The sequence below is a fragment of the Propithecus coquereli genome, unplaced genomic scaffold, assembly GCF_000956105.1.
Source record: "Propithecus coquereli isolate 6110/MARCELLA unplaced genomic scaffold, Pcoq_1.0 Scaffold95, whole genome shotgun sequence".
Classification (NCBI taxonomy): Eukaryota; Metazoa; Chordata; class Mammalia; order Primates; family Indriidae; genus Propithecus; species Propithecus coquereli.
In genome coordinates this window covers 2,711,315-2,733,789 of record NW_012155840.1, presented here as the reverse complement: position 1 = coordinate 2,733,789, position 22,475 = coordinate 2,711,315, and positions in this window count along the sequence as shown.

Here is a 22,475-nt window from a genome sequence, read left to right as displayed (position 1 = left end):
GAACAGGGGGTGATAATGAGCTGCCTCTGCCACAGATAACCTATTTATTCTTATTGGTCTTGTTTTTAAATCTTCAATGCTCTGCCCTGAGATTGCATGTTGTCAAAGTTACTCTTCGTGTTTTTGTTCTCTTCCTTGGGTCTCACTTTCTTCATCCAAAAAAATGGTGTTACTCTAAAAAGATGTTGTGAAAATAAATAGGAAAGTGACTGGAAAGATTTTATATATATGAAAAAAGTGAATAAACAACTGTTACGTAGGGCAAAATTAATGTTTACCCAGCTCCCAGTCCCTGGCACAGCAATATTCTGAAGGGAAGATTTCAGCCTCCATTAAGTGATGAGGTTTTTTCCCCCTAATATGGAAGCCTCTGCTAGGGACGTGAATTATTTCTCTTTAGGTCACTGAGGGACTTCTAAGTGCCTAGTGCTTGTATAATTTTGGAAAAATGAGTAGGCATTAAAGATAGTCATCATGCCTGTCACATTACCCTAGAAAACAGTATTTACATTTTAGACTACATGTAATTTACATTCTTTAAATCTCCCCCATCATTACTGGATTATGCTGAAACATTGGCATTGCTAGGTCTAGACAATACTGCTTAACATAGTATGAGCTTGTCATACTTTCATTCATTTATTCAATAGCCATTTATTATTTACTATGTGTTGGGCACTGGGGTTTTTGGAACAGACACAAAACACAAGGTTCCTCCACTCCTGGAGCTTACATTATAGTGTGTGTGTGTGTGTGTGTGTGTGTGTGTGTGTGTGTGTGTGTGTACGCATGCGCATGCGCTGCTGTTGCCGGACACAGATCATCAACAAATAAACGAACAAGAGAGTTCCAGGTAATGACCAGTGCTATGGATACAGCAGGAGGATGTGACAGAGCATGGCTGAGCGGGAGGAGCTGTTTTTGAAGGGGAAGTTTTCCCTGAGGAGCTAAGACATGAATGTGAGACAAAGCCATTGATAAACATGATTTACAATAAGCACTTATTTCATGGATTTGCGGTTCTCCTACCTCACAAATGATGAAGATTCAATTTTTATTTAAGTCGAGTATCAGCAAAAAGCTCTACATCAGCTTAAGGTAACAGGTTCAGGAATACTAAAGATTAGATTGTGTGTGTGCAACATTAGATTTATTTTGAAACCCAAACAGCTCCGAGTAAGTGTGGCTTCAAAATGAACCAATTCGCACATCCTCTTGCTTAGTCTCTATGCTAGTTGCTTCTGGGAAATGGAAAATCTGAGTAATCTCATTTGACTGTTAGAGTATAATGTTATCAGTGAACTGGCAAGGGGAATTCTGTTACAAGAACAAATTCTAATTTCTCTTTGAAAAAAGCTGTTTTATATTTGTGATTCATGATCTTGTAAACTCACACGTGTAGGAAAAGAAAGCTGACATCTTCCCGGGGCAAAGCAAATTTGATTAGATGTTCCAGGGGCCGGAACACGTTTATTCATTCAGTATTTATAATTGAAACACGAGTGCTGCTCCTCCTGTGATATGAATTTAAAACATACAGGGTTTTAGATTTGATGTCTGATCTAAAAAAAAAATCAACAAAAAACCCCATCAAACTTCATTGATAAGTATAGACGTTTGAAATATTAGACTTGATTTTCATTATAACATAATCATGTCACTAGAGCCAAGTTGTTTTGTGTCGTTCCAAAATTTGAAGAGTTGAAATTCATAAGACAGAATAACAAAACATATAGGATAAGAAGAAGCCACTAACAAGATGGTTTTATGTCAAAAAAAATGTGATATTAATTTAGGAACCGATGAACTTTAAAAAACGCAATCATGTGTGAGTAATACAGAGTAGAATCTGGACCCAGACAGGAAATCAAGCCTCAAACATTGAAACATAAATAGGAGGAGGTAGGAGTTGGGTGGGGGGTGGGAAGAGGAGTAGAAACTTTTAGGGTTATTGGAATTAAATGATATCTAGGTCTCTTCTAGTCCATCTGATTCTAAATATCCAAAGACTATGTTGACCAGTTTTTAAAAACAGCTTTATTAAGATATAATTTACATAATCATAAAATTCACCCATTGTATGTATACAATTCAATGATTTTTAGTAAATTTTTAGTAAATTCAGTAAAATTCAGAAATTTAGTAAATTAATCACCACAACCTAACCCATTTTTTCATGTTGTTTCTGGGGTAGAAACTGTTTTATTTTTCTAGGATAAAGGTACATACATGGTGATTCATTAAAATTGTAGAGCAAGTATCAAGGATGCAAAGGTGACTCACTGAAAATGTGTGTAATGGACATGTACAGGCAGCTGCTCTACTGAAACAAAAAGGGAAAGAGAGGGAGGGTGGCTGGAGGCAGTACAGAGCAATGGTTATCCACCAGGGTCTAGATCAGACTGTCGGGATTCAGATTTTGGCATTCCTTACTACTTAATAGGCTGTCTGGCCTCAGGCAAGTTACTTAAACTCTCTGAGCCTCAGTTTACTTATCTGAAAGATAATACTACCCTATTTTATGGGGTTATGAAGAATAAATGAGATAATATATTAAAGGGACTCAGCATAGTCCTAGCATATAGGCAGAACTCAATAACAGCTATTTTTATAATTATCACTGGATGACTATTAAATAGTCTTTTAAATGAGCCAGACACAAAAGATCACATGCTCTATGATTCAATTTATGTGAAATTCTAGAAAAGGCAAAATGATGGGAATAGAAAGCAGATCAATAGTTGCCAGAGTCCAGGGAGTGGGTGTAGGAAATTGACAGCAAAGGGTCACAGGGAACTTTTAGGAATGTTCTATATTATGATTGGGATAGTGTTTTGTAAACACTTGTCATTGAATTTACACACTTAAACTTGGTGAATTTTTTGTATGTAAAATAAAGCTGACCTCCCTCAAAATTCTTAAAAGTGTAGCTTTTAATTTTCCAGTTGAATAGTTCAATTATTTTGCATGTCAGAAGGAAGATTCGATTTCTAAACTCAGCCAGCAAGTATTTGTTGAGCACTTGCTATGTGCAAGGTACTGTTGTAGGTGCTGGGCATACAACCTTGAAGCAGACAGACACCATCCTGCCCTCATGGAGTTTATAGTTCAAGCACGAATTATACATATGTTTGGAGCTACCAAAGGGGTCAGTGCAGGATGCTATGGAGAGGATAAACGGGACCGGACGGGGTAGGTAGAGGGGCTCTAAGTTGTATAAATCTCTGTTCCGTGGTTTTTCTATTTATAAACATACACATAAGCAAACGCAGCGTCCCTGTACGTATCTGAAGACGGCGCTCTCAACGTATTGTCCGGGCAGGTGGCGCGTCAGAAGACTCTTGGTGACCATGACCCCAGGCTGCCCTCTGGGCACACCATCTGCGAGATGCGCTTCCCACCTGGCGAGGGAAATGGACCGGCACCGGACCAAGGACCAGGTGGATGCTTCCATGCCCCACGAGGAGAGCAGCTTTGACCTTGGCCTCGTCAACTCCGCGCCCTCCCGGGTCTAGGCGCGCTCCAGCCTCCGCAGAGCACAGGCCGCAGGTAACCTCGGGGAACCTCCCCAGAGGGCGGGCCAGTCCCGGTTCCACCGAGACTCCGTCTGCAAGGTGACTCCGCCCGCCTAGGGGGTCGCCGGCTGGGGGCGGAGGCGCGTTTCGGGAACCTGGTTGGCTGCTCCGGTCAGAGCCGCGTGGGGGGCGGGGCAAGGCCAGAGGGGCGGGGCAATCGGGGCGGGGCTAGAGGCGGGGCGGGGCGCCCGGCAACCGCTCGGGAAATGGATGCTGCGCGGGTCCGCCTGCGCGGGGGGCGGGGAAAGCGCTTGCTGAGCAGCGCTCGAGCCCCGCCCGGGACCCGGCGGGAACGCCGGGCGGACTTCTTACCCTCTCACTAGCGCTGAGCTGAGCCCGCAGCGGAGGAAACAGTCGTTTCTGAGTTCCCTGCTCGGTTTTTGGGCGGCAGCAGCCGGAGGAGGAATATGGCGCTCGTAGGCAGCCGAGCGGAGCTGGAAGCCGACGAGGTACTGTCCGATGGGGCGTGCGGGCATGTCCCCTGGGGCCCCCGACGGGAGTCCGGGAGGGAAGAGAGAGCCCGGCTGGGGCGGCCGAGGTCCCGCCCCCTTGGTCCTCTGCCTGGGACAGGCTACGCGTGGGGGCACCCGGCCTTGGCAGGTCTGTCCCGGCTGGAGCAAGGAGGGGCCCTGCGGCGCGCTGGGCGGAGGGGCTGCCAAGGTTCTGGGCGCCGGCCCTGCGGGGTCGTGGGCTTGGAGGACCCCGCGCCCGGCGGGTGCGAGCCAGCGGAGAGGACGACCGCAGCTCTGAGCTGTTCAGAGCCTCTCCGGGGACTCCTGGGTTTTACGAGGTCTGACCCTGAAGTCCCGACACTGACCCTCCGGGGTTTTGTGGAATCGTCTCCCGATATGGGAATCTCACCATCTATGGAAGTTTCCTCGTGGCAGAACCAACAGGTTCACGATCTATGAAAAGAGGGGACAGCCAGAGGGAGGAAGAGTCGAGGGGTATCTTCCCGGACCACAGGGCAGGGCTGGGCCGGACTGCTGAGAGGCTGGAGGGCTGGAGGGCAGAGCAGAGCAGCAGCCCGGGCTGTCCCCTGCGCCGGGCCCGGACACTTCCTAGCAGGTCCCCAGTGTCGGTAGTTGACGGAGGGAAGGAGATGCGACCCCGGCCTCCCGTGGTCTCTACTGTATTTAAATAATTAACGCTACTTCCTTCCGTCGCCGCGCGCCTGGGTCTGAGCACCTTGGGGCGGGCGCGCTAGACCTGTTGATTTATTGACTGCTCCTTTCAGCACTTGGCAGCTCCGGAGAGAGCGCGCTCTCTTGCGCTTGAAGTTGAGGCCGCGCCGGCGGCTATAGCAGCACCCACAGTTGCTGCTGCTGCTGCCATTTTACCTGACTTGAATTTTACAAGTCGCGGTCTTTAGAAGGCTTTGGTTTCAAATGATGCAATAGTGAATGATGTGGAGGAGGCGGTTACGATTGCTGCCATCTCTTTAATGCTGGGAAACTCCTGACAGCGAATACTATTCTTGAAATGTGGGCCTTAAAATAAAAAGAAAACAAAAGCTGAACTACAGCTCCTTTACATGACTGGCAGACAAGAGGCCGGGCTGTCCAGAACCTTTCTGACAGCCTGTCCCTTGTCTCGAGGGCCGCCCCAAGACCACAGACCAGTGAACTAGAGTTTGTTCAGATGCATCTATTTATTGTTGAAACTTTTAAACTACACATAAAGGCAAATGATGAAATAATAGCAGATCTGTAGCTATTTGCATCTGTGACAACCTTTATGTATAGCTTTAGGCTATCTTTTTGGTATGACCTGGAGCCAGCCGTTTTCCTTCGTGTTCTTCCTGTCCTAGTTCTCTGTAATCAAAGTAGTAATGCTTTCCTGGTGCTTTGAGCATACATTCACTTCCTTCCTCAAAAGTTTTTATGGGTCCTTTTGTATGTTAAATTAAATAGCCATGTTCATGGCATGCAAGGCTCTCTACAGTATAGTCTTCATCTAATATCCCTGGCTTGTTCCCAACAAATTCCCTATGTAAAACCATTTAGCTTAATCATTATAAACGAGGAAATGAGACTGTAGAGTGAAATATTTAAATCCTGGTCTGCTCATCAGAAAAAATTTGCTATGCCTAGGGCTATATAATTGCCAGACCAGGGCATTGTTGAGGGGCTGCTATATTAATAATTAACACTGGGACAGTAGGTGTAAACTGAGACTGTTGCAGACACACTTAGACATATTGTCATCCAAGCTATGCCCATTGCCTATAAGTTGAACCCAAGTATTGAGATGCATTAGCTGATGAGGAAGGCTCTAGCTCTGTGTGAGAAGTTAGGTTTTAGAGCAGCAGAGAGTCTGGCACACAGATCCTTGGTAAGTATGTATTTGTTGAATGAATTAATGACTGCAGAAAAGATGTTGCGTAAAAACTTCTCAGTTTTTGCTATATCCTTCATTTTTTTTTTCATTCAATAACTATTAGGCTTCTATTACATGCTAGGTACTGTACCAGTCCTATCTAATAAGCAAAATACAAACAGAATTCTTTGTTCATGCCAAATTCACTTTTGTCCCTCATGGTGTACCATTTCCATTGGTATATATTTAGCAAGCATTTATTGAGCATTTGCCCTGTGCTCAAACTTGGTAGGTGCCTTAGAAGATAGAGTTTTGGCCCTCTAGGGTTCTCGGTCTGGGTAGGGAGATATGACAAAAAGAGCTCAAGTCAGGGTAAGCAAATAAGAAGTCGTGTATTATAGAAAGTCCCTAACTTTCTATAAATGGACTGAAGAACCCCACTCGTGAGTTAATAAGAACTTTGGTCTTCAATTTTACTGGATGTGTAAATAGCATATTTCAGCTAGGAAGATTTTCACATACTTAAGAGAGAGCCTAGTAGTCTTTGTAGCTACATTTGATATTGATAGTATTTGTAGTTATTATTTATTTGATAGTCTTGGGAAATAAATAGGGACAAAGGGGTGTAGTTGGAAAAGTACTAGGCTGGGAATTAGAAAACCTGTCTCTCAGCTCTCTTTGCCCCATAGTCATTCATCATTTATTTGTGCAAACATCTCCCTATCTTAGGTGCCAAGCCCTGTGCTAGCCTGGTGATACATTAGTGAACAAGACGGACAAGGTCCTGTCCATGACTAGTGACCTTGATTGAGCAAGTCTCTTAACCTCTGAGGGCCCTTTCAGTTTCCTCATCTGAAGAAGGAGTGGCTGGATGAGCTCTAAGTATACTTCTACCTCTAAAGGTCTGTGCTTTTGTAGGGGGGGAAAGGGGGTCCTTTTTCAGAGAAGAACTAATAATATGGGAATCCTTTTTCTTTCAAAGTACCTAAGGAGTGATGGTGGTAGAGCAGCTCTCATGGTAGCTATGGGATGGATGTTTTCTTGGGTAAATTGATTTTTTTTTAAAAGTACTAGGACAATAAATGTGGGAGCACAGATGTTAGGACTTGTATTCTCAATGGAGGCAAAAATTGGTTCTTGGGGGGAAAAAGCATCTTAGATATTATAATGGTTTGTGGCCCCCAAAGCTCAATTGACAGAATCTTATTTCTTAACATTGAAATTTCTCTTGTTGGGTTTTCTTGAGTATTGCATGAGCAAGATTGACATTGAGTTCGTGGAAGATGTACAGAATATATGCAAGGTCAATACAACAATTTATGGCAAATATTAAGTAGATGTCTATGATTGGAGGACTTTCTCCCTTATCAGTTGCTTGTTCTTGAAGTCATTTCTTGATTGGTGACCTCCACATACTTATGGGCTGCCTTTGGCTGCCTTGTGGATGTTGCTTACATCTGGCCCTCTGTGTTTTTGTGTGTGTAACTTGGGATTTGATAATTAAATGAGAATGGTTTCTATTTTACTATTTAATTGTATTAAAGTTATTTGACCTGCTGATAATTATGTCAAGTGGTGAAAAAGAAAATATTGACAGTATCTGAATCAATATCTTGCAGCTAGTTAAGTTGAAAATTGTTTTCTCATATGAAACAAAAACTTTATTAAAAATAACTTTAAAGAAAATTTTTTCAATTGTCTTGCTGGAAAAATAAGTTTTTAATGTTTTTCAAAAATTTGGTTACACTGCTACTATATAATTATAGAAACTGATAATTTACATATATAATTTGATGCATTATATTTTATAATATAATTACATTAAAATACTCAGCCAATACAATTATAAGGTTAAATGTTAATAGCCTTAAATTTTTAAATTTTACTTTTAACTTAAAATTTTTATTGCATCGTTCTGAACCTATTATTGAATAAAAATAGTAAGCTTTATACTTAGGCTCCCTAAGGGGGTGATAATGAAAAAAAGTTGAGACATACTGGCTTAGGGAAAGAAATGGTTTATGTGACAGATGCTTTCACGGCCTGCTTTTTGGCCCAGGAATTTTTAGATCTAGTTCTGATTTAGAAAATGTCCCCTTGGAAGTTTAGATGAAGTTTTGATAAAATTGATTACCACAATTTTCTTAGAATCAGAGTCATTCTTTCATTCCACCCGTGTTCATTGAACACCACTTGGGTGTCAACAGTCTTTAGATGCTGGATATACACAGGAAAACAAGACAGTTGTTACCCTGGAAGAACATAGTCTAGTAAACCAGTGATACAGGTAACTAGTTATATTTTTGGGTCGGGGTAGGTTTTGGGTAGGAGGGCAGTATGGCTTATCATCCAAAGCATCCAAAGCGGTGTGATTTGTTACCCCATGCGAGTAAATGGGGTGCTTTCAGTAGTTACCCCAGGACAACAGGCGCAGTCAGGGATGGTTGACCTCCCTGGTACAGGGGCTGGCAAAGGCCTGAAAGGAGAGATGGTGTTTGAACTGGGTTTCGAAGGGTGAGCAGGGTTGTGTTGGGCAGAGCCAGTGGGATAAGGTGCAGGCCTTAGAGGAAGTTGGGACGGACTGGAATGAGAGCAGCATGTTTGGCACAGTGGGAAGGAGACCTGCTGAGGACTGAGATCGAAAAGGCTGGCTTGGATCATGTGATGTCGTGTCTGGAATGTCAGGCAAAGGAGTTTGGGTTATGTCTCCTAAACAATGGGAATCCAGAAGGTTTTTAGCTAGGCAAGAGTGATAAGATTATTTTAGGAAGATAAATCTGGTGAAGGGGATGCAGCCAGGTTGTGGAGGTGGCAACAGGAAGGGCAGGAGGCTGTTGCAACAGTTAGCGTGGGAGGTGATGAGGACTGAAGTGGAGCAGAGGCTGTGGGTTTGGAGAGAAGAGGCCAGATTTGAGGCTCTGTGAGAACACGAAGGAGGACTTGGCTTAGTGGCTTGTGGCCCAGTTTGAGGGTCAGTGATGCCGGGAGGGAGGAAGGCAGGAGTTAGTTGTTCAGTGATAATTCTGGGTTCCTTGTGTGTCTGGGTGGGGTGCTTTCACCTATGGAGAAGAAGGACTAGGGCTCAATCCCATCCCCTTTCAGGGTGCAGAGGATGGGGAAGGACGACAAGCAGAATAAATAACCCTCGTGGCTCATGGCGAATGTTCTTACTGAGGAGCATGTGCCATTTGTTCATGACAGAATGCTTTTGGAAAATGTGAAGAAAGGATGTTTGTAAATTGGTAACGCAGGTTAGTGGCAGGAAACAGCATCACTTTATCATGAGTCTCAACTCCAGCTCAGGTTAACAAACAGGCAATTTGCCCCAAACGTTCGATTTTGAATCTCTCAGAATCCCATCTGTTCTTTGAACGCGGCTTTCCCAGTGAAACTTTCCCGCAGTTTCTATTCTCCTGCGCTGTACCTGGGTAACCCCCTTCCTTCCTTTCAAGTCCGGTAACACAGTCATGCTTCTGTGGGCAGGCGTCAGTTCTTCGTGTGTTAGCTGTTTGTCTTCTTATCTCGGTTGCTGCCCAGGGTGCTGTTACTAATTATCCACAGTGTGAATCTGACACTGCCCATTCTGTGAGGCTCAGGGTTTCCATCTAGCCATCTGTTGACAGCCCCCAGCCCCCACTGGCCATCTCAGGCGGAGTCTCCTGAAGTTACTTTGTGCACACTTCCCAAAGATGAGTACCTGGGGACTCCTATAGGTACTTTTAAGACTTCGGCGGGGGTGGGGGAGAATTTCCTTTTTCAAGCCTGCCATTGGGCACTGACTGTGTCAGAACTCTCTTCTACCCCTGTGCTTAGTGCTCCCTCCTAATGCACCGCATCTCTTTACATGCAGAGCCACCATGGCCAGCCGGCTGCATTGGTAGGGTCATCACACCTCCCTTAAGGGACTCCTGAAGTGTGAAACACCTGGCAGTTTGAAATATTTCAGTGAAATGATACATTGTATATATTTGTTGGGTCTGAAGGTAGCTAGTAAGTGGGAATGATTCGGCCTGACCCGAGGTGTTGAGTATTGTGCTGGGCACTGGAGAAGCAAGCACAGCTCCTGCCCTGGGTTCTGGTCCAGTGGGGGATAGGGGCAGCTGTGTGCTGGGAACCACAGAGGAGTGTACCTCACCTGGAGGGAAGAGTAATCAGGAGTGGCTTCCTGGAGGAGGCCATTTCTTAGAAATTCTGAGTTTTGTAGGGGTTAGCCATGTAGAAGTGATTTGGGGACAAGGAGAGCTCTTGAAGTGTGTTACAGGGAGAGTGAACAGCAGGACAGGGTATGGAGGTGAGGGAGAACCTGTGGCGCTCTGGGTGGCTGGAGTGGCAGGAAACGAGGCTGGAAGGGTAGTGTTATTAGTCAGCGTTCTCCAGAGACACAGAACCAGTAAGACACATGACTATATAGATGGATAGATGAGAGGGAATTTATTAGGGGAATTGGTTCACATGATTACGGAGGCTGAGAAGTCCTACGTGTGCCATCTGCAAGCTGGAGACAAAGGGAAGCTGGTAGTGTGGCTCAGTCCAAGTCCAAAGTCTTTGGAACCAGGGAAATTAATGGTGTAATTCTCAGTTTGAGGCCCAAAACCTGAGAACCTGGGGGCCCGCTTGTGCAAGTTCCGGAGTCCAAAGGCTGGAGACCTGGAGTTCTGATGTCCATGGGCAGGACAAAAAGAGTTGCCCGGCTCTCTGGAGGGGAGGCAAAGAGAGAGAGAGAGAGAGAGAGAGAGCAAGAGAGAGAGAGAAAGGAAGGAAGAGAGAGAATGCAAATTCACTTTCTTCTGCCTTTCTGTTCTATCCGGGCTCTCGGGCAATTGGATGGCATCCACCTACTTTGGGTGAGGGCAGATATTTCTTATTCAGTGTGCTGATTCACATGCCAGTCTCTTCTGGAAACACCCTTATAGACATACATGAAATACACAGAATAATGCTTTACCAGCTGTCTGGGTATCCCTAATCCAGTAAAGTTCACCTAAAGCATCAGAGGCAGGAAGGGCCATTCAGGGTCTTTCACGCTAGATCGTCCAGATCATGGTGTGCACTTAAGGCTTTCAGTCAAGGAGTGGCGTGGAGAGACCAGCACTTTAGTGGCTTTCTGGCAGGGCATGGAGGCTGACTGGAGGGAGATAAGACCAGAGGCGGGGAGGCAGGTGATTTTCTGGTGTTTCGTTTGTTTGTTGAATGACAGCTGGAAGGCCCCCTATATGCAAGGCTAGCTGTGTACTAGGATAAGACTATGAGTAAGCTATGGTTTGGGCCCCTGTGGAGCAGACAGTCAGGAATGTGGACACTAACAACTCTAACCTGGAATGTAGCAGAGAGTTTAGAGAGAGTTCAAGTGGCCTTGTGCTCCCGGAAGAGAAGAGGGCTCTTACAGAGCAGTCAGTGGGGACATTTACCCTGCCCACCCCACCCGCCTGGGAGTCAGCTGACTTGGTTTCCAGACCAGCTGTGTGACTTACAGCAAGTCTCTTAACCCCTTTGGGCCTTGGTTTCCTCACAGGCAACGTGAAGTTGATGATCTGTCTGTAAAGTTCCTTTCAGTTTTGACATCTGTCAGCTAGAAGGTGACACTTGATCTGGGTTTGGAGGGGTGGAATTTCAGCAGGCAGTGAGGGAGAAGATCACCTTCATTCTTTGAGGCTGAGGAAGTAGCAGGGTAACATGCCCAGGCCGGTTGTAGTGGGCTGGAGGCCTTGTGGCCTGAGCAGAGGGCCTGCAAGAGTTACGTGATTAAGGCAGGAGAGCTGCAGTGGGTGTGTCCCAGCCAGATTTTGATAGCCCTTGTATGCTTGGCTGAGGAGTTTGGCTTTGGTTTTTTGTTTGTTTGTTTTGACAGTGCATGAAGTCTTCTATATTTGGGGAATATTTTTCCTTGTCTTTTTCCTCTTTTTTTTTTTGGTGATAAAGGAGGCAACAATGATCCCATATCTTTGGTTTCACTTTCCCTTTCCTGACCCCATTTCTAAAGTGCAGTTTTAAACTGATGACTCTAAGCTGAGACGCAGTGGTTAAGGAAACAGACAGGGTCAGACACGTTTGAGTAATTCCAAACGTCTCATCACATAGACTCGCCCTTGGCTGAGTTCTGAGATACAGAGCTAGGCTGACCCAACACCCTGGTGTGGCCAGCAGGACCACTCACGGTTTCTTTGCGGGTGTGTTTGGTCCTCCTTTCCTCCCTCCCTTCTTTCTCCCACCACTTTGTCCTGGAGTTCTGAGGCTCCTGGTTTTTTCCAATACATGAGTCATAATCCTTCCACTCAGAACTGAAGGAAACAAACCTCAGATTTCCACATTGTTTTTCAGGTCAAACGGGCTATGATCTTTTTGAGAGGAGGTGGACAGGACAGATGGGGACAGAGAGGGAAGTGAGGCCTGATCCCAGAAGTACTCATATGTCATCATCTCTGCAGACTCAATGATCAAGTGGTCTTTGACCAAGACCAGCCGCCCCTGTGCGGGGCAGTATTGAGCTTCTGAGGGAGCAGCTAGCTTGGGTTCAGATCCTGGCTTCCCGTTGCCGTCTGGCCTTGGTCATGTTATTTAAGTTCTCTGACACTCCTCATTTATGAAGGATGAAATCACATTATACTTTACAAAGCACATAGAAGTACTCCTAAAATGCTAGTTCTCTTTGCCCTTATGCTTTTACTTTAAGGTATTGTTGCCACTGTTCATGTTATCTGTGGATTTGATGAAGAATTCATAGCTAACCTTTTGGTGTGTTAAAATATATTTTTACCTTATTTTTGCAGTTAATTGAGAAGAAAATTCTGCAGAAGTACACATCTTAGAAACAAGAGGGAAATGATTGGCCCAAGGTCACTCAGCTAGCTTAGGCACAGAAGGATTAGAAGCTAGGTGCCCTGACTCTAAATTCAGTGGCCCTTTCCACTAGGTCAGGGGGCCACAAACTTCACCAGAAAGCCAAATGCAGCTTGCACCCTTCCTGCCTATTTTTGTAAATAAAGTTTTATTGGAACACAATCATGCCCATTTGTTCAGGTGTTATAATACCTATGGCTGCTTTCCCACTGCAATGTACGGTTGTGTAGTTGGGAAACACACTGTATGGCTTACACAACCTAAATATTTACAGGTCCTTTATGAAAAAAGTTTGCTGACACCTGCTAGGTAATTTCTAGGGGTATATGTGAGTTTGTTCCTAATGTGCTGTAAGCTTTATGAATTAAATTTGCTTATTTCCTTCATACTCATATAGGCATCAAAAACTGGGAAAAATAGAAGTTGATTTGACACATCCCCTGAAGTGGTGTGGTGCCAGTTCTGGAGTCAGATAGATGTGGCTTTGCATCCCTGCTTCTCCATGTACATACAGCCTTGCATAAATTAGCTAATCTCTCTAAGCTTCAGGTTCTTCATCAGAAAAATGGAACTAATAGAACCTACTTTATAGGGTTATTGTGGGGATTAAAGGTCAATGCAGTGCTTAGCAAGTGGGCTCAAACCTTGGCTCTCAGCACGATTTTTGTTAAGGCTACACTCTGTGGCCGCTTGACCTTCTTTTACTAACACTGTAAGGAACTGCTATTGTATAAAAGTTGGCCCATCCAGGGTCCTGCACAACAATCCTCCACGGTGGGTTCCTGTGGATTCCTGTAGGATAAATACAGTTACCTCTCAGGCTAATACCCAGGACTCCAGCTGGGTAAATTCTGCAAGTTTACAGTCCTGTCCTTGCCTGAAGGGAGAAGGGAAACCACTTAACACAAAAGAGAGTAGTTAACAGGGCTCAAAGGGCCATCTGTTCTAGCTCCCTCTAAACCTGAACACTGTTAATATTTGTCAGTGAGGGAGGTGGCAATGTCAATGATATTTTGGAAACACCATTTGCTGACTGACACATAAATGGTGTCGTAACCCCTGGTTTCTCCAAACATTTAGTTGCGTTGTCCGTTCTTTCCACTGATGAATGTCATGAAGTTCTTGCCGGGTTTTCATGAAGCACCTAGATGTTAATAGGAGACTGTAGCCTGTGAAAGGTATGTTTTTGCTCAGTTACTGAGTATAAAAAGTTAAAAGGTAATGGGAGGTGGCAGTTGCAAGCACTCTTGGGGCCTGGAGGGACTCTAGGGTTCTTGCTCCGCCCCAAAGCAACTTGCTGGCTCCCACTGCTCTTAAGTGCAAGTCCATTCTCATCTTGCATTTTAAAATCTGTCCACAGCTTCTGATTGCCTTTGAGGTAAGATGCAGAGACTTTAGCATGGCATATAAAGCTTTACTTAGGATGTTGCTCAGTGGTTCTCATAAAAATCACATGGCTGGGGAGCAGGCGGCTTGTGAAGATGCACATCCCTGCGTCCTGCCACCAGCGACTCTTCCTCAGTAGGTCAGCAGTGGATCTAACGCAGACCTTTAACATCAGCCATTCTGATGCCTCATTTCTTCTCATGCCTCATTTCCCAAAAGGTCTTCCTTTCTTGCTTCACAGCTTTTTCATTTGCTGTTCCCTCACCTGGCCAATTCTTTTTCTTTTTCTTTTTTTTTTTAAACATTTCAGACCGCCTTTAAGTACCACTCCTCTTCTAGCCTTTCCAGATACTACTTCCTTCCTTCCTGCCACATGCTCAGTAGCTACAGTCATGCATCATTAAACGTGGATATGTTCTCTGAGAAATGAGTCATTGGGCAGTTTTGTCATTGTGCAGACATCGTAGAGTGTCCTTCACAACTTAGGTGGTATGGCCTACTACACACCTGGGCTATATGGTATAGCTTGTTGCTCTGAGGCTGCAAAGCTATGCAGCATGTTACTATACTTCATGCTGTAGGCAATTGTAACGTACTTATAGTATTTGTGTGTCTAAACATATCTAAACCTAGAAAAGGTGCAGTAAAAATACGGTATAAAAGATAAAAAATGGTACTCCTGTATAGGGCACTTATCATGAATAGAGCTTGCAGGACTGAAAGTTGTTCTGGGTAGGTCAGTGAGTGACTATAAAGGCCTAGGGCATTACTACACAATTACTGTATACGACTGTAGACTTTATACACTGTACACTTAGGCTATACTAAATTTATAAAAATATTTTTTTTCTCTCTTCAACCTCAGCTTACTATAGCTTTTTTACTTTATAAACTTTTTAATTTTTAAAAACTTTTTGGCTCTTGTACAGTAACACAGCCTAAAACACAAACGCGTACAGCTGTACAAAAATATTTTCTTTCTTTATATTCTTATTCAAACTATTTTCTATTTTAGAATTTTTTTATTTTTTACTTTTGAGACAGGATCTTGCTCTGTCACGTATTTTTACTTTTTAAATTTTTTTGTTAAAAACTAAGACACTAACACACACACTAGCTTAGGCCTGCACAGGGTCAGGATCGTCAATATCATTTCTTCCGCCTCCAGTTTTGGGGGCGGTAACACACACGGAGCTCTCATCTCCTGTGATAACAATGCCTTCTTCTGGAATACCTCCCGAGGGACCTGCCTGAGGCTGTTTTACAGTTAACTTTTTTTTTTTTTAATAAGCAGAAAAAATACACTCTAAAATAATAAAAAGTGTAGTATAGTAAATACATTAAACTAGTAACATAGTCATTTATTATCATTATAAAGTATTATATACTATACATAACCCTATGTGCTGTACTTTTATATGACTGGTAGCAAAGTAGGTTTTGTTCATACCAGCATCACTACAACCACGAGTAATGTCTTGCACTGTGACCTACGATGGCTACAATAATGTCACTGGGTGATGGGAATTTTTCAGCTCCATTGTAATCTTGTGGGACCATCATCATATGCATCTGGCATTGATCGAACCATAGCTATGTGGCACGTGATTGTATTTAGCATTTCTGGCTGCCTTGGAGAACTGTTTCTCCCTTGGCATACATGCTATAGCATTCAGCAGGGATGGGATATGGGTGCTCCTGTGGTTTGGCAGGAAATGGTGGCCCTCCTCCCCTGTAGAAAGTAGCAAAGAAACTCCTTTTAGTGCTTTTTTAAATCCTTTCAATCTGGAGGGAGAATTTACCTCCAGGTAATCCATTAGCATGAGAGTAATCCATTAGCATTATCTCAATACACTGGAAAACACCCAGCTTGGCATGGATGCTGAGAGAAGGGAACACTTACACACCCTTGGTGGGACTGCAAATTAGTACAATCTCTATGGAAAGCAGTATGGAGATACCTCAAAGAGCTAAAAGTACACCTACCATTTGATCCAGCAATCCTACTATTGGACATTTACCCAAAGAAGAAAAAGTCATTTTATAAAAAAGACAACTTGCACTCGAATGTTTATTGCAGCACAATTCACAATCGCAAAGATGTGGAATCAACTCAAGTGCCTGCCCATCGATACATGAGTGGATTAATAAAATGTAGTGTATGTATACCATGGAGCACTACTCAGCCATAAAAAAAATGGGGAACTAATACCTTTTATAACAACCTGGATGGAACTAGAGACCATTCTTCTAAGTGAAGTATTGCAAGAATGGAAAAACAAACACCACATGTACGTACTAGTAAACTGGAACTAATCGATCAAAACTTACATGCACATGTGGAAGTAAAACTCAACGGAAATCAAGCGGGTGGGAGGGGGAAGGGGCGTTGGGTAAATTCACACCTAACAGGTACAGTGCACACTATCGGGGTGATGGGCACACTTATAACATTGACTCAAACTCTACAGAAGCAATACGTTTGTACCCCCTTAATATTCTGAAATAAAAACAAACAAAACCACCCAGCTTTATTGAGGTGTGATTTACATATCATAAAATTTGCTCCTTTTAAGTATTCAATGATTTTTAGTAAATGTACACAGTTGTGTAGCCATCACTACAATACAACTTAAGAAAATTTCCTTCACCCCATAAAGATTTGTCATGCTCGTTTCCTCTCACCTCAGTACACTTTGCACACTTAACACAATTGAAAAATTAAAAATCACCAGGAGAAAACAAAATTTCCAAGGCAGAAATAAAAATGAGCAGGCGTTATATATGATGAGGATACAAGTGTTAGGCATCAGAAAACAAAACTGGAGAGTAGGGTGCATTAGTAGGGGTCAGTGGTTGGCTTTGCTCTCACAGTGTGATGTTGTCATCAGAAGAGAGGGCTGAGGGCTGTATGAATTACCCTTGCCCACGTGAAATAATTCATTCCATTTGCAAGAAAGCAGACTAGGTATGTGTAGTTGATATGAATGATGGTTTTTCCTGATTTTTCTAGCTTAGTCCTTAAGGCAGCTACTATTTATCCAGCATGTTTAGATTCATGCTGGGAGGATACACAAATATTTGCACTTCTGAGCCTTTACCAGTTGAATAAAAGGGACTGTTATTGTATCCAAAGTCTCAAGTAGGACAAAGAATGTAAGAAAATCAGCCTCTTTTCTTGCACACCTGAATTTCAGATTTGTTGTACCTGTTCTAGCAGGGCATTTGGGGGAGAGGAAAGAACATGGATGGGCTTGCAGACATGGGTGGAGTTCTGCCACTTGCTGGCAGTGTGATCTTGAGCAACTTACTTACCTGCTCTGTGAGCCTCAGTCTCCTCATCAAACAGGGATTCTCATGCTCACCTCACGGCTGCTGTGTGCAGCTGTGACACCGTACTCAGTGCCTGGCATACTATAAATACTTGTTTGCAGCCATTAATTTAATTAGCAATTATGTATAAATTTTGCTGTATGTAAGTATGTTCATATAGCTAGGATTTTACAGAGCAAGGAAGAATCATAGTAAGATTGTTTTAAATACTACAACTAGCCATACTGAAATCTTGGTATTAAATATTCATTTACTGATAGTAAATTTAAGATCCACTTTTGGGAGGACAGGTTTTGTTGTTGTTTTTATTTTTAAATACAAACAGCGGTAAATGTCCTTTTTTGGAGGACTTGCTCAAGTTGGGTAACCAAGGCCAAGGTGCTTAGAACCACAGTCTCCTCGTTCACACAGTGGGGCTAAATGATACAATGTGTGCGACTTTCTACCTGGGGCAGACAGGGAACACTCACCAATGAGGATGAGGATGATTATAACGTAAAAGCATATAATAAAAGGTTTTAGGTGCCTGAGGCATTCACATTTCTAACAGCTTGCTTATTTAGTAATAATAGCATATGTGCACATGTGGTATTTCTCATAACTTTGATAAAAAATACTGAGGTTCTTGAAATTCTTTGCGTCTGACATAAAGCAAACCTAGTTTGATTTCATAAATGGTAGGGATGACTTTACTAAGGTGTGGAGCTCTATAAGTTTAATCGTATAGCTAATTATATTGAAATTTAAAAAGTAAAGCTTCTACCAGCTTAGAAAGAATCATTTGTTCTTCTAAAGGTTTTCCTTTCTTTACCTCCCTTTGTAGTTCATGGCGGAGGTTACGTTTTAACTGAAATGAGAGCGCCCTGTGTGGTGTGTACGGGCCCAGTCCACGTGGGGCTTCGGGTCTGTGAGCTTGGGGAAGCAGGGGCCACAGGGCAGTAGATTGGGCTCTGACATTTAAGACTGAGGGACATGTGACGTCGCTTTGTTAAAGACCTCAAAGTGTTCCATTTCGATTGTGGCAGTTGGATCATCCTTTTGTAACTTTCAGGAGCAAACACAGGGCTTTGGGGAGCGATTTAAAACAGCATTGCTCAACCAACAACACCCTCTCCGTGCCTTCTCCTTGATTCTCCCTTTCTGCTCCCCTCTACCTGCCTTTCCTCCGCCATGACATCTCTGCCATCAGCTAGTCCTGTCCAGTCTACCTTTCCAACAAGGCTCCACCCCGGCCCCCTTTCGCCACTGCCACCGCCACCTGCCCAGTCCACGCCACCTGCTTTTCATGCCTGCACTCCTGGGAGAGCGTCTTGCCGGTCTCCCTGTTTCCTCTCTGCCCTCTGCAATCTGCTCTCCCAAGTGCTATTTTCTCTCTGCAGCCCAAGTGCTATTTTTCAGACGTTAATCACATGTTATTCCCCTGACTGAAACTTTTTAGTGGCTTTCCATGGCATTTAAAAGAAAACCCATGTTCCTTCTGTGACCTGCATGGTCTGGCTCTGGCCTTCCTCCTCCAACACGCCTGCAGCCCTTCTCCCCCTGTTCCCTCTGGTGTAGCCACCCTAGCTTCCATTTGATTTCCCTAACATGCCAAATTCTCCCCCACCCTAGTGCTCTGGCATGGCTGCTTCCCAACCTGGCTGACTCAGCCTGACCAACTCCTTGGTCAAGTTCTGAGTAAGCCTCTCCTTGGGTCCCGTCTTCAAAGCCTCCCTTCTCTTTTCTCTACTCTGCATCCTGTTTTATCTCTTCTCAGCTCTGATCACAATCGTGTGATCTTGTTTGTTTATTTTCTTCCCTGTCATCTGTCTTGTTCTTGGCAAGTTTCAGTTGCAGGAAACAGAAACTGCTCTAGGTTGTTTAAAGAAGAAGAGTTAAGAGAATTAGGTGCTTACAAAATGCGAGGAGGGGCTGAAGGAGTGGTTTGTTCTAGACTGGTATCCAGGAATGACCCTCAGTTGATCTAGAACTAACGCACGTGGGGGAGATGCTGGCACTCTGTGGCCGATGATTACAGAGGTAAGAGTTCACTGCACTCCACAGTAGCTGAGATCCAGGGACTGGGCAGCCCGAGTCAAGAGGCTTCTGCTGCCACCACCTTGCACACACAGGAAGCTGCAGACGCTGCTGTTGAAACACCTCAGTTTGCCCACCCCTGCAGGACAGCAGGAAATGTCAGAAAGGGGCAGGAAAATGACCGGAGTCCTCCAGATCTCACAAGGGGAACCTCATTCACGCCCAGAGTCAATTCGCTTCCACAGCCGCAAATCTGTAAGGCTCTCAGGAGCTACTGTGTGTGATTTTTATAAAGTTCCTCAAATTTCTGTTTTACCTCCAAGATTTCTTATGATTGACCTGTTCTGTTGTCTCTAGCTATTTCTTAGCTTGCTTATATTTTGTCAGTTGTTTGTTTTCAGATTGGCTGTGCATCTTTGCCAATTGTCACTGCAGATAGATCTCTCTCTCTCCTCTCTCTCTCAATTAAAAATAAATGATTTTAAGAGACTGGGTTTTAGAGGTCTGCATTATGATTCTCGTACGAATGCTGATGGCCCTTGAGGTTCCGCTCTAAGCATTAGAGCAATGAGTAAACAGATCAGAATTATAATAGTAAGGAAACTCAGCTTCGGACAGCAGCACATCATTTAATGTCCCCATTTTAATAAAGTCCATTTTGGAAGGTACACTGGTGTGTCAAGTATGTAAGTCAATGGCTACATACCTCAGTTTTCATTAGGAGAATTGGAAAAATAATTGAGTCTTACTGTTGAAGTTTATCTGTGCCTTAACCTTATAAGATTAGTTGATAAACCAAAATTCTGATAGTAAGCAAGGTCTGTGTATTAGAATTTTCTGAGGGGATAAACCAAAAAATTTAAAAGTTGGCTAGACCAAATTTGGAGGACAAGTTGAGCACCAAGATACTTAAGGACAGTCATGTATTATAGACCACTGAAAATAATAGGAATCCTTGCATGCATATGGATGATAAATAAATAACTAGATAGATAAATGGAGGAGACAGAAGCCTTTTGCTTTAGTAGAATGCCAGAGGCAGATTGGTAGAAGTGGAGGGAATGTTGGTTTTAGAAACGCAGTTTTCAGCTGTCATCATAAAGATTGAGTTAGGCAAGCATCACCCTAGGTGCTAAATCTAGGGGCACATTTGAGTGAGAAGCATTATGTTTATCTGTTCTTACACTACTACCTCAGCACAGACTCCTTATTAATTCAAGAAAGAAATAGTTGGCTTTGCAGTGGAGAAATAGGACGATGCCTTGACCCAGGTGACCAAAAGTAACATCACAGGTGGGGGCATATGAACATCTGTGCCTCGGGATATAAATATCCCTTCTGTAGTAGGCTAAGCTGACTCCAATCACAAGGAAACATTAGAGAAACTTTATTTTTTAATTTTTGTTTTTCAGACAGGGTCTCACTTTGTTGCCCCGACTAGAGTGCAGTGGCCTGATCATAGCTTACTGCAACCTCACATTCCTGGGCTCAAGTGATCCTCTCACCTCAGCTTTCTGAGTAGCTGGGACTATAAGCACATGCCACCATGCCTAGCTAATTTTCGTATATTTTGTAGAGATGGGGTCTTGCTCTTGCTCAGGCTGGTTTTGAACTCCTGACCTCAAGCAATCCTCCCACCTCAGCCTCCTAAAAGTCTAGGATTACAGGTGTGAGCCATTGCACCCAGCCATATTTTTTAATTTTTTAAATACTTCTTTGGGACAGGGTCTTGCTTTGTTGACTAGGCTAGAGTGCAGTGGCATCATCATAGCTAACTGCAACCTCAAACTCCTGGGCTCAAGCAATCCTCCTGCCTCAGCCTCCCGAGTAGCTGGGACTACAGGTGCCAGGTCTCGCTATTGCCCAGGCTGGTCTCAAACTCTTGGCCTCAAGTGATCCTCCTGATTCAGCCTACCAAAGCGCTGGAATTATAGGCATGAGCCACTGCTCCTGGCCTAGAGGAACTTTAAATGAGGAAATTTCTTTCTTTCTTTCTTTTTCTTTTTAAATCTGACTCTACACCCAATGAGAAAATTTCTATTAAGGAGAGAGAGAGAGAGAGAGAGAGAAGGGTTATAGTTTCCAAAACTGTCCATGTCTAATGTCATAAAAAATAAAGAAAGGCTGTGAAAATGTTGCAGATTAAAGGAGGCTAAAGAGATGAGGCAGCCAGATGCAAAACCTGAGCTTCGACTGATTCATGTATTGTAGGGAAAAAATGCTGTGAAGGACGTTGTGAGGTCAGGTGACAAAATTGGAATATGAGGAGTGCTGTAAAGTAGTTTAATTTATGGAAGTAGATTACTGTGGTTATGTAGGATAATATCCTTATTTTTAGGAAATACACAGTGAAGTATTTAGAGGTAAAGGACCACAGTATTTGCAATTTTCTCGCAAATGGCTGAGGAAAAGGTATTGTTTAACTAAACTGACAGGGAAGAAGGGAAAGGGAGCTGGGAGGCTGAGGGAAGAGCAGATTATAAAGGAAATGGGGCAGAATGTTCATGATAGTTGAATCTGGATACATGGTACACAGGTGTCCTTTGTATATTCTTATTCTGGCAGATTTTCTGCAAGTTTGAAATTATTTCTAAATAAAAGTTAAAAAAAAGTTATCTAGAGACTGAAAGTGCTGTTCACTTGCACAGGATGTGAAAAGATCTTGGTGATAGAACAAATGTTTCTCTGAGTGTGTTGAATCTGGTTATCTTGAAGTAATACCTCAACCGTTTTTTTGTATTGTTCAAATTGTTCATACTTTTTACATACACAATAATGTAATACATAAAAGCATTCTCGTGGTAAAAGATTTAAATCATTCAGATGCTAAACATGATTTTTACTGTTCTGTCCTTTCCTTTCCTCAGAAGAAACCAGCATTAAGTAAGAGTTTTATTGTGATTTTCTAGTCATTTATACATATAGTGTGTATATGTATGTGCAAATCTGGTTTTTATTGATATAAATAGGATCTTATATTAAGCTTTTTGCTTAATATATCTTAGAGAT